The following is a 22,579-nucleotide window of genomic DNA, read 5'->3' on the forward strand; positions in this document are numbered from 1 at the left end:
AATTTCTTTCGTCTTTGGTACGATAATCCTTTTTCAAGGAATCCACATACTAAATAATTTGCATAGTCTGCAAACCATGGTATTTCTTTATAATCTATCTTCAATAGATATTCATCAGGAAAGTTGTCTTGTATGGCCGATTCATTCAGAACTTCTAATTCGGGATTTTCAAGACGAGAAAGATGATCAGCGGCGAGATTTTCTGCTCCTCTTTTATCTCGGATTTCAATATCAAATTCTTGTAAGAGTAAGATCCAACGGATTAATCTTGGTTTAGCATCTTGTTTTGAAAATAGGTATCTAAGAGCAGAATGGTCGGTATAGACCACCGTTTTTGCTAGAACGAGATATGATCGAAATTTGTCAAAAGCAAAGACAATAGCAAGGAGTTCTTTTTCAGTAGTTGTATAGTTTGTTTGTGCTCCTTGTAACGTCTTACTAGCATAATATATAGGTTGAAATCGTTTTTCAATCCTTTGTCCTAAAACGGCTCCCATTGCAAAATCACTTGCATCGCACATTAGTTCAAATGGTAGATTCCAATTTGGTGTTATCATGATCGGCGCATTAGTGAGTTTCTCTTTAAGAATATTAAAAGATTTGATACACTCATCTGAAAAGATGAATGGAGCATCCTTTTCTAGGAGTTTATTCATAGGAGTGGCAATTTTAGAAAAATCTTTTATGAAACGTCGGTAAAAACCGGCATGCCCTAGAAAACTCCTAACTCCTCTAACATTGGTGGGATGTGGAAGTTTAGCAATTACATCTACTTTAGCTCTATCCACTTCAATTCCTTCTTTTGAAATTTTATGTCCAAGAACGATGCCTTCTTTAACCATGAAATGGCATTTCTCCCAATTAAGTACTAGATTTGATTTTTCGCATCTAATTAGCATTCGTTCCAGATTAACTAGACATGATTTAAATGTATCACCGAAGACTGAAAAGTCATCCATGAATACTTCCATGCATTCTTCTATCATGTCGTGAAAAATCGCCATCATACACCTTTGAAAGGTTGCAGGGGCGTTGCAAAGTCCAAATGGCATGCGTTTGTAAGCAAAAGTACCATAAGGGCACGTGAATGTGGTTTTCTCTTGATCTTCGGGTGCTATTGGAATTTGAAAATATCCGGAAAATCCATCTAGAAAACAATAGTAACTATTTCCGGCTAATCTTTCCAACATTTGATCTATGAAAGGTAAGGGAAAGTGATCTTTTCTGGTGGCGTCATTTAATTTTCTATAATCAATACATACACGCCATCCTGTTACAGTCCTAGTAGGAATAAGCTCATTTTTCTCATTTGTAATGACAGTCATGCCACCCTTCTTAGGTACACATTGAACTGGGCTTACCCATGGACTATCAGAAATTGGATATATCAAACCTGCATCTAGCAGTTTAATAATCTCCTTCTTAACTACATCTTGCATATTAGGATTTAGTCTTCGTTGGCGTTGCACATACGTTTTATGACCTTCTTCCATAAGGATTTTATGTGTGCAATACGAAGGACTTATTCCTTTAATATCATGAATCTTCCATGCAATGGCTGGTTTATGAGCTTTCAACACAGAAATGAGTTGTGATTTCTCATTTTCAGTAAGAGAAGACGATATTATTACAGGTAATTCAGATTCACCATGTAAATAAGTGTATTCCAAATGGTTTGGAAGTGGCTTTAACTCTAATTTCGGAGGTTCTTCTATCGATGATTTGTATCGATATCTGTCTTCTTCTTTTAGCATTTGAATTTCTTCTGTTGTTGGTTCATATCCATTAGCTATAAGTGTAGCTAACATTTCAGCTTCATCAATTGGTTCATTACCTTCTCCTAAAGAACATTCTCCTGTTCCTTGTAATTCTGGAAATTCTTCTAATAATTCTGCATGTGCATCTATAGTTTGAATATAATAACATGTATCATCTGCAGATTGTGGTTGTTGCATTGCTCTATCAACTGAAAAGGTAACACTCTCATCCTCTATACTTAGGGTCAGTTTCTTACCGAACACGTCTATCATTGCTTTAGCCGTGTTTAAGAATGGTCTTCCTAATATGAGAGGAACTTGAGAATCTTCTTCCATGTCCAGAACAGCAAAATCTACTGGAAATACTAAAGTACCAACTTTAACTAGCATGTTCTCCATTATCCCTCTAGGATATTTTATTGATCTATCGGCTAGTTGTATGCTTATTCTGGTTGGTTTTAATTCTCCAAGGTCTAGTTTAGCGTATAGTGAATACGGCATTAGATTTATACTAGCACCTAAGTCTGCCAATGCTTCTATTGAACTAAGACTACCCAGAAAACATGGAATTGTGAAACTTCCTGGATCAGATAGTTTTTCTGGTATCTTATTCAACAGCACTGCTGAACAATTAGCATTCATAGTAACAGCCGAGAGTTCTTCCATTTTCTTTCTATTTGAGATTAGATCTTTCAAGAATTTAGCATATCTAGGCATTCCTGAAATCACATCAATGAAAGGAAGATTTACATTTATCTGTTTAAACATATCCAAAAATTTGGATTGCTCGGCTTCAAGTTTCTCTTTCTTCATTTTACTCGGGTAAGGAAGTGGTGGTTGGTATGGTTTAACATAAGGTTTATCCTTAACTGTGTTATCTTCATTAACCTTTTCAACTACCGGTTCTTTTTCCTTATCTTGATCAGGTTGTGGTTCTTGTGGAGTAGGAATGGTTTCATCAGAAGTTACAGGTATTTCAGGTGGTTTAAGTGTTGTGCCACTTCTTGTGGTAATGGCTTTAGCTGTTTCACTCCGGGGGTTAGCATTTGTATCACTAGGTAGACTTCCCGGTTTTCTTTCACCTATTAACCTTGCTAGGTTACTCACTTCTTGTTCCAGATTTTGAATAGAAGCTTGTTGATTTCTAAATGCTTGAGCATTTTGTTCATTGGTTTGTTTCTGAGATGTGAAAAACTGTGTTTGAGTTTCAACTAGCTTTGTCATCATATCTTCTAAATTCGGCTTTTTATCATCGGTTTGTTGTGGTGGTTTGTTTTGAAAATTCGGTCTTTGCTGATTGTAAGTATTATTGGATACTTGTTGATTGCTAGGACCTTGTTGGTTGTTGTATGGAATATTTCGGTTATAATTCTGGTTTTGATTGTAAATTGGTCTTGGCGGTTGATAATTATTCTGATAATTATTTCCAGGCCTTTGGTTTATGTATGAAATATTCTCTCTTTGTTCCATTGTTAATTCAATACTGAGACAATCTTTTGTCAAATGTGGTCCTCCACACTGCTCACAACTAATTCGTATTGAGTGAATATCCTTAGTCATCTTTTCCATTCATCTCTCCACAGCATCTATCTTTGCGGAAATGGAATCTAAGTCATGGCTAGAATCGGCTCTAGCTGCTTTAGATGATCTAACGATATCATTTTCTTGGTGCCACTCATGTGAGTGGGAAGCAGTATTATCAATAATTTTGTAAGCATCAGTTTCGGTTTTCTTCATAATAGAACCACCAGCTGCTATATCTATGTCTTTCCTTGTAGTGATGTCGCATCCTTGGTAGAATATTTGTACTATTTGACAGGTGTCTAAACCATGTTGCGGACATCCTCTTAACAACTTTCCATATCTAGTCCACGCCTCATATAGAGTTTCATTTGGTTTCTGTGTAAACGTAACAATTTCTGCTTGAAGTCTTACGGCTTTAGATGCAGGAAAGAATTGTTTAAGAAATTTTTCAACTAAAACGTCCCATGTATCAATCGTCCCTTCAGGTAACGATTCTAACCAATCTTTGGCTTCTCCCTTTAAAGTCCAGGGAAATAACATGAGATATATCTGTTCATCCTCCACTTCTCGTATTTTAAATAGTGTGCAGAACCTATTAAAGGTACGTAGATGTTCATTTGGATCTTCCTTCGGCGCACCACTAAATTGGCATTGATTAGTCACCATGTGTAGAATTTGTCCTTTGATTTCATAATCTGGCGCATTAATGTCTGGATGAGTAATTGCGTGACCTTGGCCAGTGCGTTTAGCTCTCATTCGGTCTTCCATACTTAAAGGTTCCAGATTCTCCATAATTGAATTTGTTGAATCGGTATCACTAGATGATTCTGATTTAATGGTTCGTTCCTCAACAATCTCTGTTTGAATGATTGGTGGCTCCGGAGGAAAGTTTAATGGTTCAGGATCTACGAACCGTTCCTGAATATTTTCCGGATTCTCAATTGTGAGGTCGGGTTCAAAAAATGGATTATCGGAAATTTGAACTGAAGTACTTGGTCGACTGGATGACGATTCTAAAGAAAAATCAACGGCGGTTATATTTGCTAAATGTCTTGATCTAGTTACAGGTGGTGAACGTACAAAAGGTGATGAACGTCTTGCTCGGTGCATTCACTGAATATCCTATTAGTTTTAAAAAGGAAAGAAAAATTATAATAAGTTATCCAACCAATAGACTTTTCTAATTTTGCCCACGTTTTGAATAGCCAAAAGATGCAGCAGAGGGGCAGGATTCGTTTGGTCTCAATATAATTGAGGACTGTTTGGCTCCAATAACCCGGTCCACGTACAAATCCAACTATTACTACGAACCAGAAAATTTTGATGTCTATCAATTTAACCACTCAAAATAAATTTTCGTAATTTTATGAAATTTAGATAAGAAGTAGAATAAAAATCTATGTCCTAAAACTAGAATAGCGAGAAATAAGAAAGAAAAAGAGTTCGTCGGAAAAAAAAAATTGAAAAAGAAAAATGGTTGAAAAAAAATAAAAGGTGACGGAAAAATAAAAGAAACTTATAAAAAATTAAAAATACTTGACTAACCTAACCTTATTACTACAACTAACTTAAAATTATAATCGCAAATTGATATTACTAATTGGAATGATAATTGATACATAGTAAAAAGTGTCTAAAAATATTAAAGCTTACAGGAAAAACTAAATCCCAAATGGAAATAACTTAAAAAGAAACTAAAACTTAAAAAGGCGTCGCAAAATTCTAGAGTACCTAAATCTTAGTCTAAAGAAAAAGCACTTAAGGAATTCTACGGCAAAGCCTAAAAATCTAGGAGTAAAAATGACTATGGCAAAAACTAAGTTTAAAATTAAATATGAGCGAAAAATACAAATATTACGCTACAACGATTAAAAAGGGACAAAATATAAAAATATACAAAAAGTTGTAAAAATTACAATTTTTATAAAAATATTATTTTTATATTATTTATTTATTAAAACTATTAATTTTACAATTTAATAAAACTAATTAATACTAAATACATAAATTAAATAAAAAGTAAAAGTTAAAATAAAATTAATTATAATAATAATAATAATTAGGGTTAATAATAATAATTATTATTAAATACCCCGTAATTAATGCTGAATTAGGGTTCTGTCTCGTGTCAGAGTCACTCCGCGAGTTGCGCTATTTAAAACATCAAACCCCGCGAGTCGCGGGGTTCAGAATTTCAACTGACAGGTTTAATTTCAACGCGTGTTTCTTTATTTATTTATTTATTTATTTATTTTTTCTGTTTTTATATAAATAAAAGATATTTAAATAAAACTTATATTTTTTATAAACTAAAATAAAAATAAAGAAACTTAATTAACTTAAATATTTAACAAAATCTTAAAAATACTTATATTTTTGTTTTTCTTTTTATATTTTCGAATATTTAAAACGTATTTTTACAAAAGCGACTTTTAATAGAAAAAATCTCTCTTTTTTTTTTTTATTAGCGTTGCGCTTCCGGCGTTTAGAAAGCTCCCCGGCAGCGGCGCCAAAAATACTTGATGTCAAAGCTAAGGGGTATAAAATACTATTGAAGTTTACAACGAAACACTATTAAATACGATACAATTTTACACAAGATATTTATTTATTTAGAGAATGGATATACTTAAACCTTGCTACAACACTTATAGGCAGTGTACCTAATCGTACAGTAGTGTAGTTTTTAGTAAGTCCGGTTCGTTCCACAGGGAAATCTTTAAACAAAGCTTAACGCTATATTAGTTTACTTTTATAAAAATACAAATACATATATATAAGTAATATTATTATTATAAAGGGGGGTTTTTACCGTTTAATGACCGGTTGGTCGATTTTAAAACTTTAGTCGCAGTTAAAACCAAATGTAAAATAATAAATAAATACAAGACTTAATTTTAAGCGTAAAGTAAATAACAATAATGAAATTGCGAATAATAAAAATGCGATAATTAAAAATACGATAATTAGAAGTGCAATTAAATATAAAATAAAGGAAATTAAATATGAAATAAAAGAATTATGCTTATTTAAACTTCCGTAATCATGATGTTTGACGTGTTGATTTTAGTTTTATGCTCATGGGTTAATTGTCCTTTGTCCTGGATTATTTAATATGTGCGTCTGGTTTTTGTCCATAACAGTCCATCAGTCATAAATATAAAATGCGAGTGTCCTCGTCAAATTATTCTTATACCCGAAGTTAAATATTCCAACTATTTGGGGATTCGAATTGTAACAAGGTTTTAATACTTTGTTTAATGAATACACCAGGTTATCGACTGCGTGTAAACCAAGGTTTTACTACTTTGTTAACAATTACACCAATTACCCTTGAATGTAATTCACCCCTGTTTCAACAAGTTTATTAACTATTAATCCATTTCCGTGTCCGGTTAAATGAACGATTATTCGTACATATAAATACCCCGCCCATCGTGTCCGATTGAGTGTATATGGTAATTTATAGGGACGCCCAATTGTAAATCTTTATATTAACATTAACAAACTATCATTTAGTTAAACAAATATAAAGCCCATTAATAGCCCATAGTCTAATTTCCACAAGTGTCGTTCTTTTGTCCAAACCCCAATTATGGTACAAAGCCCAATTACCCAATTTTAGTAATTAGCCCAACATCATGATTACTTCGTTTTAAATAAGCATAATAATAACTTAGCTACGAGACATTAATGTAAAAAGGTTGAACATAACTTACAATGATTAAAAATAGCGTAGCGTTACACGGACAGAATTTCGACTTACACCCTTACAATATTCGCTAACATACCCTTATTATTAGAATTATAATTAAAATTAAAATATAAATTATAAATATATATATATATTTTACGTATGAGAAGAAGAAGAAAAAGATGGATGAAAATGATTAGAATTCGGTTTGCTTTATAGGGAGTTTCAAAACTGGGGGCTCCGCGACTCGCGGCCATTTTGGCCTTCAAACTCCGCGAGTCGCGGAGAATGAAATTACAGCTCAGTCCCTTGGAGTCTTTCTCTGCCGACGGTTTTTATTTATAAATATAATATATATATAATTAATATAATTAATTATATATTATATTATATTTATATACATAGTTAACTTGTAATTTTTAGTCCGTTGCGTCGAGCGTTAAGAGTTGACTTTGGTCCCGGTTCCGGATTTTCGAACGTCCTTGCGTACAATTTAATATCTTGTAATTTGCGTTTTGAATCTTGTACTCTTGTAATTTCGAGACGCTTCTTATCAATAATTGGAACCTTTTTGATTGTCTTTTGTACTTTTGAGCTTTTTGGTCGTTTGCGTCTTCAATTCGTCGAATCTGTCTTTTATCTTCACCTTTTATTATTTAAACGAATATCACTTGTAAATAGAACAATTGCAACTAAAAGCTTGTCTTTCTTGAGGAATAATGCTATGAAATATATGTTCGTTTTTAGCATTATCACTAAGCTAAGCATACCGTAGTCACTAAGCAACAAGCTATAGATACATCAACAAATATAAGTTCACCAACGACGATGTGAACAACGCCAAGAAGCCACACCCGGAGGGTTAGCTACAACACAACAATACATTAATATATAACAATATAAAATGAATAAGGTTAACCCCTTAACCCATTACCGAATACCAAATGCCACAATGAAGATTGGCCGAACTACACGAGCCTTAGTAATCCGAAACCACACGAGATTACTATCTTCACAACATCGAGGTTGGCCGAACTACACGAGCCTTAGTAATCTGAAACCACACGAGATTACTACCTCAATAAAATGACCGAACTACACGAGTCACCATGAATCCGAACTACACGAGATTCATTTCGATAAGATGACCGAACTACACGCGTCATCGTGAATCCGAACTACACGCGATTCACTTCTCCAACTCAACCCACGGTCACGGGATTATAAAATCCACCACGTCGCGGTTATCCACATCACGACAATATCAACCCTTCGCCATTGTGGTTATAACATCCAAATCACAACCACGTGTGATAACGTACACACAAACGTGTACCTCGCCAAAGGGTGGTCAACCAAAACGCACAACCGTGCCAATTGGACTCATACAAAAGTCCATCAAAACCACCTATATGTGAAGTGAGCTCTATAACCGAGAACCACTTCACCCGACCCGCACCCATCCTACACATACATATGCATATAGGATATTAACACTCACCTAGTCGCCTTGATGAATGCTTCCAAGTAATCCGCAACGCGCCAAATGGGAAGTACCTATTCCATTATCACAAACACAATAACACAATTAGGGTTGACTTACAAACCAACCCAATTGACACCTAGTGCAAATTCGACCCATTTGCACTTCCAAGCACGAAACGCGCCCACACTAATCAATATCCACTAACACGAGTGAAAATGGTCCTAACACACCGATTAAACCCGAACACAAGTGATAAACACGTGTCATACCCATTTTTGACACCAAAACCCTAATTTTGACCCATTTCAAAATTAGTTAACCAAACTCACCCAAAAGGGTTCCAACACTTCCAAAATCACCAAACCTAGTGATTAAACTCATTATCAAAGCCTAGTCAAGGCCAAACCGCCAACCAACCCAAAACCCGCCAAGTGATAAGATTAACTAGTCAACATAAACCCATTTAATCATCCAAAAGGTTTTTACAACAAACTAACTCAAAACCCTAAATTGAATATCAAATCTAATCAATGAAATTCGGAGTTTGAGCTTACCAATACCACCACAATGTAGCCGTGAACGAGATGAACAACTTTAAAACCCGAGCTTTCGCGAGAATCCGACTCCTTCCCATCCAAATCGAGCTCTCTCTCACTAAAAGTGAGTTTCTCTCACTAGGGTTTGAGGAATGTGTTTGTGTGTGTGAAATATGATCCAAAATGGCCAAGGAACCAGCCTTGAAGGCTCCAAACTGGCATCCAAGTGAAATGACCATTATACCCCTTTTTAAAATAAAAACACAGATGGCTCGTCAGACAGGTTGGACGGCGTCCCGAATCTTGGACGGCGTCCCGTCCTTCTTTGCTGGACGGCATCCCGAAGGTTGGACGGCGTCCCGATCTACTGCAAAATCAGAAACAGAAACAGGGTCTTACAACTCTCCCCCACTTAAACACGATCGCGTCCTCGCGATCTGCAACACGTACCCGAACAGACCTCACTCAACGGTCCTCAAACATAGCCTCAATCCGACTTTCCTAAGCAATCCTTCCCAATGAATCACCTTTAACAACTAAATCGTCACACGCGATTTATCAATTCACAATCCCGAGCACTAAAACCATGCTCATTCCCTAAAATCGGGAAAAACTCAACAAAATCTCGAACCGAGATATCAACCCCTTAGCGTACCCTTACCGAGTACAATGCTAAAGTAACCAAGTCACAACCTACGGTCAACAACCCGAAACGATGAAGACCGATCCAAACGAATCCTTACGGATGATACCAATCACTAAACATCCCTTGTAGCGCACAATACGACCAATATGCAACTACCGTAACATCATAATCCAACGGCTAAAACCGATAGTGCCCAAAACAATCATGGCAACGCTAGATCCCAAGGTGTACAAAATCGACTATCGTCACACCCGTAACAACATGTGAGCAAAACACGGCTATCGCATCACTAAATCATACAATATGGTCCTCACAACCCCACCATTGGTGTATAGAACAACCAATAGATCAAACAACATCCATTAGCGTACAACGACATATAACACTAACTCATGGACAACGCATATCCAATCGCACACGGAGATGGTACTCGAATTTCCCATCGGTGCTCACACATCCAACAATACGAGGCTGGCCGAAAACACACGCGCCTTAGTGAATCCGAACTACACGCGACTCACTACCTTCATCACAACAACAATCGGGAATGGCCGAACTACACGCGCCATAGTGAATCTGAACTACACGAGAGTCACTATCCCAGAGGAATGACCGAACTACACGAGTCATTTTTGAATCCGAACTACACGAGACTCACTCCTCAATACAATGACCGAAACCACACGTGTCATTTGTGAATCCGAACTACACGAGATTCACTTCCTCAATAAGATGACCGAACTACACGAGTCATCGTGAATCCGAAAACACACGCGATCCACAATCTCACACAGGAATGGTACTCGCATTTCCCACCGGTACTCGCATTTCCCGATAATGTTACACCATACCGACGTAACACTACTCCCTTGATGAAGTCAGCGGACCCCGAAGATTATGCTTCACCAATCAATAATCCCATGATGAAGTCAGCGGACCCAGAAGGTCATGCTTCACCAATCTCAACACCGGATGAAGTCAGCGGACTCCGAAAGTTATGCTTCACCGATATAACACCTCGCTCATGATGAAGTCAGCGGACCCTGAAGGTCATGCTTCATCAATCAACGCCCTTTTGGCCTCGAACGACGAGTAGCATAACATCGCGCTCTGCTACGCCATAGTGAATCCTAACGGATACCACTAACCATTCACACAATCGAGCAAGAACCGCCTATATCAAACATAGGTACCCAACAATAATTCTCTAGAAGAGAATCCGACACACACCTCCCTTAACCGAAGGATTTCACCTCGCTCGCCAAAACGTCCATTATCTCTCAACGAGATTTACCACATTACCACCTCAGTGATAATTCAAATCCAAACCATAAGTACAATTTATCCGAAATTGTAATCTACCACAAATCGAACAAAACCAGGTCTCGACAACATTTTCCGAATCTACCAAAAGCATCATCCGAAATCTCACACTAAAACTTCCTCGTGCGGGAGTGTAACTCCCCTACTTGGAATCACGTTCCAATATCACAACTCGTACAACCGTACAATGCTACCAAAGGTAGACTTTACCAACAATTGGGCTTCACACGACTCATCACCACATCTTGCTCCAACCGAGAGCACATGAAGGATTTAAATCAATCCTCAAACACTTCGAACGAAAAGTGTACTACAATTACACAAACCACACCCTCGCAATCATCCAATTGGTCTAGTTTGTCAATTTCCACCTAGTCACTCATGTACCTAAGGGTTTCACTTCGGTACCCTAAGTACAATGTAACCGCAACACAATCGGAGTTGAACACCACGCTAGTAGGTATAAAAGAGGCACCTAATGTCGCGTCACGTAGACTCCTTTACCAACATACATCGAGATCAAACACTCGATCTTTTTCGGGTTCCAATCCACCCGACAAACCCTTCATCAACTTCCACACTATAGCGAACACGCGTTTAACAATCGAACACCAAAACTCGCGTACATGGCTTGGTAGAAACATTTTCCAAATACTAAGGAATGCTTGGTTGCACCAAGTCTTACGCCCTTCGCCCATTAATCAAAACATCACCATAGGGTACTTCCATTAGGAACGTCACCCATAACAACAATATGCACAACACAAGGCATTTTACAAACTCAAATTCAACGGCGCATAATAAATAATCAAAGGACATATTTATTAAAATGAAACGTACCTTAACGTCTCCTTGCCGCACCCATCCCCACTAACTTGGGACATTCCGACTTACGATGTCCTTCTTCTTGTCAATTGAAGCACACCATGCCATCACTCTTCGGTACCGAACATTCCCAAGACTTGTGACCCCTCACGCCACAATTGTAACATCTAGGCGCACTAGAATCCAATATACTCATCCGCGTACCACCCTTGCTCACACTCGGACCCTTAGTCCTCTTACTCGGAGCACCATACAAAAAAACTCTTCTCTCACTTGAAGGTTCACACCTCTTCGATCGTGAATACGACTCGAAACCTCTAGCCAAGTCAAATAATTCCGCAACTCATTACGCATTTCTAATAAATCTGCTTAAGTCCGGAACTCCTCGAAGAATTCCTTCTTAAACTCGTCCCATGATAACGCCATAAACGGTTCACCACCGACATGATCAATCTTACCATCCAACAAATCCTTCGCCCTACCCCGCAACAAACTAGTAGCGAGTCTCATCTTTTTCTCGGGAGGGCATTCAATAGTACGAAAACACCCTTCGACATCCGAGATCCAAGTTGTGCTTATCAAAGGATCCGGCTTCCCGTCATACATCGGGGGTTTAGTCCTCATGAAGCTCTTAAGACAACGCTCCATTTCACCACTACTTTGAAGTTTGGAATACTTCCTATCCATTTCTTCTCGAAACATACTCATTTGCTCCGCAACGGCGGCCGCAACTCTAGCGTTAAACTCCAAATCGTTCGTCTCGATCCCGTTTCCCATCGCCATTCTAAGGAATGCAAGGCGATTAGATCACGAACGTATAAAGCACACACTCCACACCGGTCCATCTTGCTAAACACTCATCTTACATCACTTGTTTGACACGATTTGCACCCGTAATAAGGTTTGCAAGTCCTTATTACGCACACACGCCGTATCAACTCGTTAGTACAACGACCGCCTCGCTCGATGATATAAACAAACACAAACAAAATTCTACGCGATATACACATACGCGAGAATTATTATCACAACACAATTAATATATTAATAATATCCGCATTACCAATATCGACGTTAGTCCACCTACAACAAGGCACTAACTATAACCTATTCCGAACCCGTACTCCTACAAGTCCCGCAACAAATTAAGCACACACAAAAGTCTAAGTCTCGGCACCTATCTCAAGTCGCCTAAATCCCTTAGACCATGCTCTGATACCACTTGTAACAACCCAACTCGTTAACCTTCCGAAAATGTGCCTTAAAAAAAAAATTCCGGAGCAGTTCATCTGGACGGCGTCCAAAAGCTTGGACGGCGTCCAGATCTTAAGACTGGGACGGCGTCCAGCCATCTGGGACGGCTTCCAGATGTACTAAAACATTCTGATCAGTTTTTTGTTTACACATGGGTGAAAAACCCACTTCCCGACACTTTTAAACCAAAACACTTTCACAATATATTACAATAGTTTAAACTAAGAGTTTTTCACGATAAAAACCGAGTTTTACGACACCGGGCCCACATCGACCCAAAATACCACAAGTGACTATTTCGACCCATTAGTTTATACAAAAACATAGACCGAGCATGGGATTGGGGACACGCTACCCAATCTTAATCAAAATCCAAAAGCAAGTCTTCTAAAGCAAACTACGCAAGTCCACTAGTCCCCGCGCTTACCCGAGCCACCGCATCCGTGCAATCTATAAAAATGTAAACAACGAGAGGGTAAGCTAACGCTTAGTGAGTGAGAATATACTACATACATATATATGTATAAAATGGACACGCCACAAAATATCAAATACCGCATACCGACATCCAAGTATAAGGCAAGCTAAGCTAAGCATACCGTAGTCACTAAGCAACAAGCTATAGATACATCAACAAATATAAGTTCACCAACGACGATGTGAACAACGCCAAGAAGCCACACCCGGAGGGTTAGCTACAACACAACAATACATTAATATATAACAATATAAAACGAATAAGGTGTAACGACCCAACCCGTTAACCAACCAAAACTGCGAAATAAAAAAAAAATTTCGAAGCAGGCCTGCCCAGGTTGGGTGCGCGGCGCGCACCCCTACCTGTGCGCGGCGTGCACAGGGCCTGGCAGCCCGCTGTCCAAAATGTTCCGTTTTCGTAAAAAGATCTAACACTTCCCATCATTTTTAGGCGAAATGCTTTTCACATCGTATTAGTATAAGTAAAACAAGCACGAATCAATGATAAAACGAGTTTTACATTGCGGGGCCCACATATGCCCAAAATGCCATTAAGTACGAAATACGAGTTTCGACCACAAAAAGTTTAATTGCCAAACGTCACTAGAGCATGGTGTTTGGGGTTAAACTACCCAAATCTTGGTCGAACTTCCAAAAAGCTAAAACCCCCGAGGCGCCACTAGTCCAAGCGAATACCTTTTCCTTTAACCAAGCCGGATCCTAAAAAGGTAAACAACGAGAGGGTAAGCTAATGCTTAGTGAATGCAATAATTATACATATACATATATAATACACCTACTTGCAAGCACTTACACAATTACCTCATACACGCTAGCAATTTACATAGCATACCATCGCAAGTATAACTCTAAACCCTTCAAGATCACAAGCTAGCACCACAATAGCATATACATAACCCGAATGATATAATATACTACAATACAACGCATAATTAAGGTTAACCAACACACAAGGGAATGGTGCTTCGAATTTCCCATCGGTGTTCATAACAACCGTTAGTGTACAACGAAATATATCACTAACCCCGAGGTAACACGGACAACGAAATATCCGTTCAAGCAATCGTTAGTGTACAACGAAATATATCACTAACTCTTGGGCAATTTGGACAACGAAATATCCATTGTTAGTGTACAACGAAATATATCACTAACTCTTGGTGGTATAAACAACATATACCCCGGCCCCTTCCCCGCCCTACAAATAGATACATTATATACACACATGTATAATCATTCCACTCACCTTGTCGACTTGGCGAGATTTCCAATAACCCTTGTAACTTCAAAGCGAGTCACCTAACACAATTAATTCTCAATTAATTCACATAATAAGTTGGACTTTCCACCAACTAGACCCACTAGTGTATTTATGACCCATTTGCACTATAAACACTCATTAGAGGTCAATACTCCCAACTAATCACTAAAAGCTAGCGATTAAGGTTCTAAGACTTCCATCAACACATAAATAGGGTGTTTTCATACATAATTTAACCCACTAGGTCAAACCTACCCATTTGACCCATTTCAAGTCCACCATGAACCCTAGAACCAATTTTATTAACAACACAAGTAAGCTAGTGAATAACTAACCATTATAGACTCAATAACACCAATTATTACCTTGAAACCCTAGGTTAGTCATCCTTGAGTCCTAATGACTCAATCTTACCCAAAACCCCCAAAATCACCATTAATGGGTTTTGTGTTCATCACTAACCCAAGTTCTAACCTTTAAACAAACTAAATCAAGGAAATCAAAATTAGAACTTACCAACACAACCAAATTGTAGCTAGCGAGGAGATGAACAAATTTATAACCCGAGCTAAGACCCGAAACTAGCTCCTTCTTCCTTTACTTGAGCTTTCTCTCTCTAAATTTTGGGTTTCTCTTACTAGAATTAAAGTAGGATGAAAATGGTTGTTGAAAGTGGAGTTATGACTCACCCAAACCACTGATCTGTGACCTTAACTCGTCCCCAAGTGAAATTACCTCAATACACTTCCAAAATATCTGATTAAAAGAAAAAGAACCCGGCTACAGTAGTGGTGTGCGACGCGCTCCTTTAAGGGTGCGCGGCGCGCACTATGGTCTGAACAGATTCTGATCACAGTTTAATTACACACATTTCCCCTCGCTTTATGTACACTATATACACTTCTGTACGATAATAACTAGGGTGTTACAACTCTCCCCCACTTGAATCGGAGCGCGTCCTCGCGATCCAAGCTGCATGACAAGCAGGAAGATAAACCAACACAAATTCTTCGGGTTCCCATGTAAATTCGGAACCTTTACTACGACGCCATTGGACCTTGAAGGTCCTCACCTCTTTGTTACGCAACATTTTCACCTTCTCATCAAGTATAGCTATCGGCTCCTCAACATACTCTAACTTGTTGTTTAATTCGATCGCATCTAATGGCATCCATGATGAATCATCCGCAAGACACTTACGAAGATGGAAAACATGAAATGTATTATGGATCCCCACAAGCTCTTCGGGTAATTCCAAACGATACGCAACTTCACCAACACGAGCTAAAACCTTAAATGGCCCAATAAACCGAGGAGCTAACTTTCCCCGTTTTCGAAATCGAATAATACCCTTCAATGGTGAAACCTTAAGCATCACCATATCGCCTTCTTCAAATTCGATCGGTCGCCTACTATTATCGACGTAAGACTTTTGTCTATCTTGCGCCGCCTTTAAACGAGCCCGAATCATATCGATTTTGCTATTTTTCTCCAATACCAAGTCGGTGCTCCCGACTTCCTTTTGACCCACTTCGCCCCAACAAATCGAGGTTCGACACCTCCTACCGTATAACATCTCATATGGTGGCATTCCAATACTAGAGTGAAAACTATTATTGTACGAGAATTCCACCAATGGTAAATGTTCGTCCCAACTACCGCCAAAATCAATAATACACGCACGTAACATATCCTCCAATGTTTGATTCGTACGTTCGGTTTGACCATCCGTTTGAGGATGATACGCCGTACTCATATTCACCCTCGTACCCATGTCTTCATGAAACTTCTTCCAAAATCGAGAAGTAAAACGCGTGTCCCGATCTGAAACAATAGACGCGGGAACGCCATGTCTCGATATCACCTCTTTAATGAACATCTTCACGAGTGCCTCCGACGATATTGCTTCTTTAATAGGAAGAAACAACGCACTCTTCGTCAATCTATCGACAATCACCCAAATAGTGTCAAATTGAGTTCTTGCCGTTTTCGGCAACTTGGTAATAAAATCCATGGTAATATGCTCCCACTTCCACATTGGAATTTCTAGCGGTTGCAACTTACCATACGGCTTTTGGTGTTCGGCTTTAACTTGCAAACACGTGATGCATTGCTCAACATACTTAACAACGTCGCGTTTCATGCCCGGCCACCAATAATCTTTCTTCAAATCAAGATACATTTTCGTCGCACCCGGATGAATAGAATATTTAGACTTATGCGCTTCATCAAGAAGCACCTTTCGGAAGTTACCCATATTTGGTGTAGTGACCCGAACTTTTCCATGTTTATATATATTAATTGAGATTGATATTTACATGATTAAATGTTTCCAACATGTTAAGCAATCAAACTTTTTAAGACTTGATTAATTGAAATATGTTTCATATAGACAATTGACCACCCAAGTTGACCGGTGATTCACGAACGTTAAAACTTGTAAAAACTATATGATGACATATATATGGATATATATATAGTTAACATGATACTATGATAAGTAAACATATCATTAAGTATATTAACAATGAACTACATATGTAAAAACAAGACTACTAACTTAATGATTTTTAAACGAGACATATATGTAACGATTATCGTTGTAAAGACATTTAATGTATATATATATCATATTAAGAGATATTCATACATGATAATATCATGATAATATAATAATTTAAAATATCATTTGATATTATAAACATTGGGTTAACAACATTTAACAAGATCGTTAACCTAAAGGTTTCAAAACAACACTTACATGTAACGACTAACGATGACTTAACGACTCAGTTAAAATGTATATACATGTAGTGTTTTAATATGTATTTATACACTTTTGAAAGACTTCAATACACTTATCAAAATACTTCTACTTAACAAAAATGCTTACAATTACATCCTCGTTCAGTTTCATCAACAATTCTACTCGTATGCACCCGTATTCGTACTCGTACAATACACAGCTTTTAGATGTATGTACTATTGGTATATACACTCCAATAATCAGCTCTTAGCAGCCCATGTGAGTCACCTAACACATGTGGGAACCATCATTTGGCAACTAGCATGAAATATCTCATAAAATTACAAAAATATGAGTAATCATTCATGACTTATTTACATGAAAACAAAATTACATATCCTTTATATCTAATCCATACACCAACGACCAAAAACACCTACAAACACTTTCATTCTTCAATTTTCTTCATCTAATTGATCTCTCTCAAGTTCTATCTTCAAGTTCTAAGTGTTCTTCATAAATTCCAAAAGTTCTAGTTTCATAAAATCAAGAATACTTTCAAGTTTGCTAGCTCACTTCCAATCTTGTAAGGTGATCATCCAACCTCAAGAAATCTTAGTTTCTTACAGTAGGTTATCATTCTAATACAAGGTAATAATCATATTCAAACTTTGGTTCAATTTCTATAACTATAACAATCTTATTTCAAGTGATGATCTTACTTGAACTTGTTTTCGTGTCATGATTCTGCTTCAAGAACTTCGAGCCATCCAAGGATCCGTTGAAGCTAGATCCATTTTTCTCTTTTCCAGTAGGTTTATCAAAGGAACTTAAGGTAGTAATGATGTTCATAACATCATTCGATTCATACATATAAAGCTATCTTATTCGAAGGTTTAAACTTGTAATCACTAGAACATAGTTTAGTTAATTCTAAACTTGTTAGCAAACAAAAGTTAATCCTTCTAACTTGACTTTTAAAATCAACTAAACACATGTTCTATATCTATATGATATGCTAACTTAATGATTTAAAACCTGGAAACACGAAAAACACCGTAAAACCGGATTTACGCCGTCGTAGTAACACCGCGGGCTGTTTTGGGTTAGTTAATTAAAAACTATGATAAACTTTGATTTAAAAGTTGTTATTCTGAGAAAATGATTTTTATTATGAACATGAAACTATATCCAAAAATTATGGTTAAACTCAAAGTGGAAGTATGTTTTCTAAAATGGTCATCTAGACGTCGTTCTTTCGACTGAAATGACTACCTTTACAAAAATGACTTGTAACTTATTTTTTTTGACAATAAACCTATACTTTTTCTGTTTAGATTCATAAAATAGAGTTCAATATGAAACCATAGCAATTTGATTCACTCAAAACGGATTTAAAATGAAGAAGTTATGGGTAAAACAAGATTGGATAATTTTTCTCATTTTAGCTACGTGAAAATTGGTAACAAATCTATTCCAACCATAACTTAATCAACTTGTATTGTATATTATGTAATCTTGAGATACCATAGACACGTATACAATGTTTCGACCTATCATGTCGACACATCTATATATATTTCGGAACAACCATAGACACTCTATATGTGAATGTTGGAGTTAGCTATACAGGGTTGAGGTTGATTCCAAAATATATATAGTTTGAGTTGTGATCAATACTGAGATACGTATACACTGGGTCGTGGATTGATTCAAGATAATATTTATCGATTTATTTCTGTACATCTAACTGTGGACAACTAGTTGTAGGTTACTAACGAGGACAGCTGACTTAATAAACTTAAAACATCAAAATATATTAAAAGTGTTGTAAATATATTTTGAACATACTTTGATATATATGTATATATTGTTATAGGTTCGTGAATCAACCAGTGGCCAAGTCTTACTTCCCGACGAAGTAAAAATCTGTGAAAGTGAGTTATAGTCCCACTTTTAAAATCTAATATTTTTGGGATGAGAATACATGCAGGTTTTATAAATGATTTACAAAATAGACACAAGTACGTGAAACTACATTCTATGGTTGAATTATCGAAATCGAATATGCCCCTTTTTATTAAGTCTGGTAATCTAAGAATTAGGGAACAGACACCCTAATTGACGTGAATCCTAAAGATAGATCTATCGGGCCCAACAAGCCCCATCCAAAGTACCGGATGCTTTAGTACTTCGAAATTTATATCATATCCGAAGGGTGTCCCGGAATGATGGGGATATTCTTATATATGCATCTTGTTAATGTCGGTTACCAGGTGTTCACCATATGAATGATTTTTATCTCTATGTATGGGATGTGTATTGAAATATGAAATCTTGTGGTCTATTATTATGATTTGATATATATAGGTTAAACCTATAACTCACCAACATTTTTGTTGACGTTTTAAGCATGTTTATTCTCAGGTGATTATTAAGAGCTTCCGCTGTCGCATACTTAAATAAGGACGAGATTTAGAGTCCATGCTTGTATGATATTGTGTAAAAACTGCATTCAAGAAACTTATTTTGTTGTAACATATTTGTATTGTAAACCATTGTGTAATGGTCGTGTGTAAACAGGATATTTTAGATTATCATTATTTGATAATCTACGTAAAGCTTTTTAAACCTTTATTGATGAAATAAAGGTTATGGTTTGTTTTAAAATGAATGCAGTCTTTGAAAAACGTCTCATATAGAGGTCAAAACCTCGCAACGAAATCAATTAATATGGAACGTTTTTAATCAATAAGAACGGGACATTTCAGTTGGTATCCGAGCGTTGGTCTTAGAGAACCAGAATTTTGCATTAGTGTATCTTATCGAGTTTGTTAGGATGCATTAGTGAGCCTGGACTTCGACCTTGTTTACTTGAAAAATGATTGCTTAACAAATTTTGTTGAAAACTATATATTTTTAACATGTGAATATTATGTGATATATTAATCTCTTAACGCGTTTGATATTATGTGATAGATGTCTACCTCTAGAACAAAGTCCCATTGACTCACCTAATAATAATGAAGAGTCAAATGTAAATTGGAATGATTCGTGGACTGATTCACAAGTTCCCGAAGAGGAACCGGAAGAAGAGTCGGAACCGGAAGAAGAATCGGAACCGGAAGAAGAATCGGAACCGGATGAAGAAATAGAACCGGTGGGGGAAATAATAAAACGGTTAAGTAAAAGAAAATCCTCAACCAACCGACCAAGGTTAATTATGGTCAATGGTGTTTCCGCCAAGGAAGCAAAATATTAGGAGGATTACCAATTCTCCGATGAATCGGATTCCGACGAGAATTCCGATGATGTTATAGAAATTACCCCAACTGAATTTAAAAAGGCAAAAGAAAATAATAAGGGAAAGGGCATAAAAATAGAGAAATCTAATTCCAACCCCGATGAACTTTATATGTATCGTCAACCCCCGAAGTCCTTAAGTTGTAACAATGACCCGGGAACCTCTAAACCACCAAGTTTTTCTAAACCAATGTGGACAACGACAACTCGTATTAGGGGAACATCATATATCCCTAGAAACTTGGCAAAACGATCCAAAACCGAAGAAGAAGAAGAAACAAGCGAGTCGGAATAAGATAGTTGTATTCGTGTGGTGTAATATATGTAATATAGTGTGCTTATGCTTTATGATATATGTAAAAATTACTTGTATTAATAAGTATTTTTTTTTATGAATCTAACTCTTGTCTATTTTACAGTATAAAAACACAAAATGGATAGACAACCCAATATTTTAAGAGACCTACCCGGAGACATGATTGATGAAATCTTGTCTAGAGTCGGTCAGAATTCTTCGGCACAACTATTTAAGGCGAGATCAGTTTGTAAGACATTCGAAGAACGTTCCAAGAATGCCTTGGTTTATAAAAGGCTTTCGTTCGAAAGATGGGGGATATCACATTGGGAAATCCATAAGTTACGATGTGTTTACTTTGACGCATATATTGCGGGGAACCCAAATGCTATTTTACGCAACGGGTTAAGAAATTATTTTGACTCAGTATATCCGAATATAGGACTTCGTGATTTAGAAAAAGCGACTAACATGCAACATAAAGAAGCATGTTATGCTTACGGATTAGTAATGTTCGCTTCTCACCAAAGTGAGAACAAGAACATCGGGCTACAACTATTAAACAAAACGTTCCCACAAGTGACGGAGTCGGTAATTGGGGTAAGAAATGAGGTTTTTAGATTGTTACGGGACTGTTGGACATTACGTAACCCTCGTCCCTTTGACGACGTTACAACACGCTGTTTTATCAACGGCCTTAACGGTTATGTTCCACAAGACCAAGGATGGGAAGTAATCCTAGTAAAACCAGAATGCATGACTTGTTTCTGGACGTATGAATTACGTGTCTTTATTGCCTTTGCTGAACGACTTGTGTACTAGCTAGAATTATCTTCACAACCATCTTGTATCAAATTTATTGTGTGCTATATTTCATGCTATATGTAAAATAAGCGGTATTGTAAGTTTGTAAAATATTGTATAAAAGTTTGAACGCGAAATATTATTATAATCAGTTTTTCATATAGAATTGTAGTAGTTGAATTGTATATTAGCTACTAAGTATGAACTTAACGGGTAGGTACTACCTGAATTTAAACTTATAAAATGCTAATATGAAGAAAAAGCTTTTATAAATGAGTTCATATTATGCTAAGAAATACTATTAACTACTCTTAATATTCTGTATGATTAACTTGTTCCATTCGACTATTTTGAAGGAAATGGCACCGACTACTCGACACACCGTGAATATGAATGAAGAGGAATTCCGTACTTTTCTAGCTTCAAACATAGCCGCAGTACAGGCTGCGCTACATACCAACAATAACCTTGGATCTAGCAGTACAGGAAATCGTGTAGGATGCACCTACAAAGAATTCACTGCCTGCAAACCTTTGGAATTTGATGGAACCGAAGGACCGATCGGATTGAAACGGTGGACCGAGAAGGTCGAATTGGTGTTTGCCATAAGTAAGTGTACTGAAGAGG

The sequence above is a fragment of the Rutidosis leptorrhynchoides genome, chromosome 2, assembly GCF_046630445.1.
Source record: "Rutidosis leptorrhynchoides isolate AG116_Rl617_1_P2 chromosome 2, CSIRO_AGI_Rlap_v1, whole genome shotgun sequence".
Classification (NCBI taxonomy): Eukaryota; Viridiplantae; Streptophyta; class Magnoliopsida; order Asterales; family Asteraceae; genus Rutidosis; species Rutidosis leptorrhynchoides.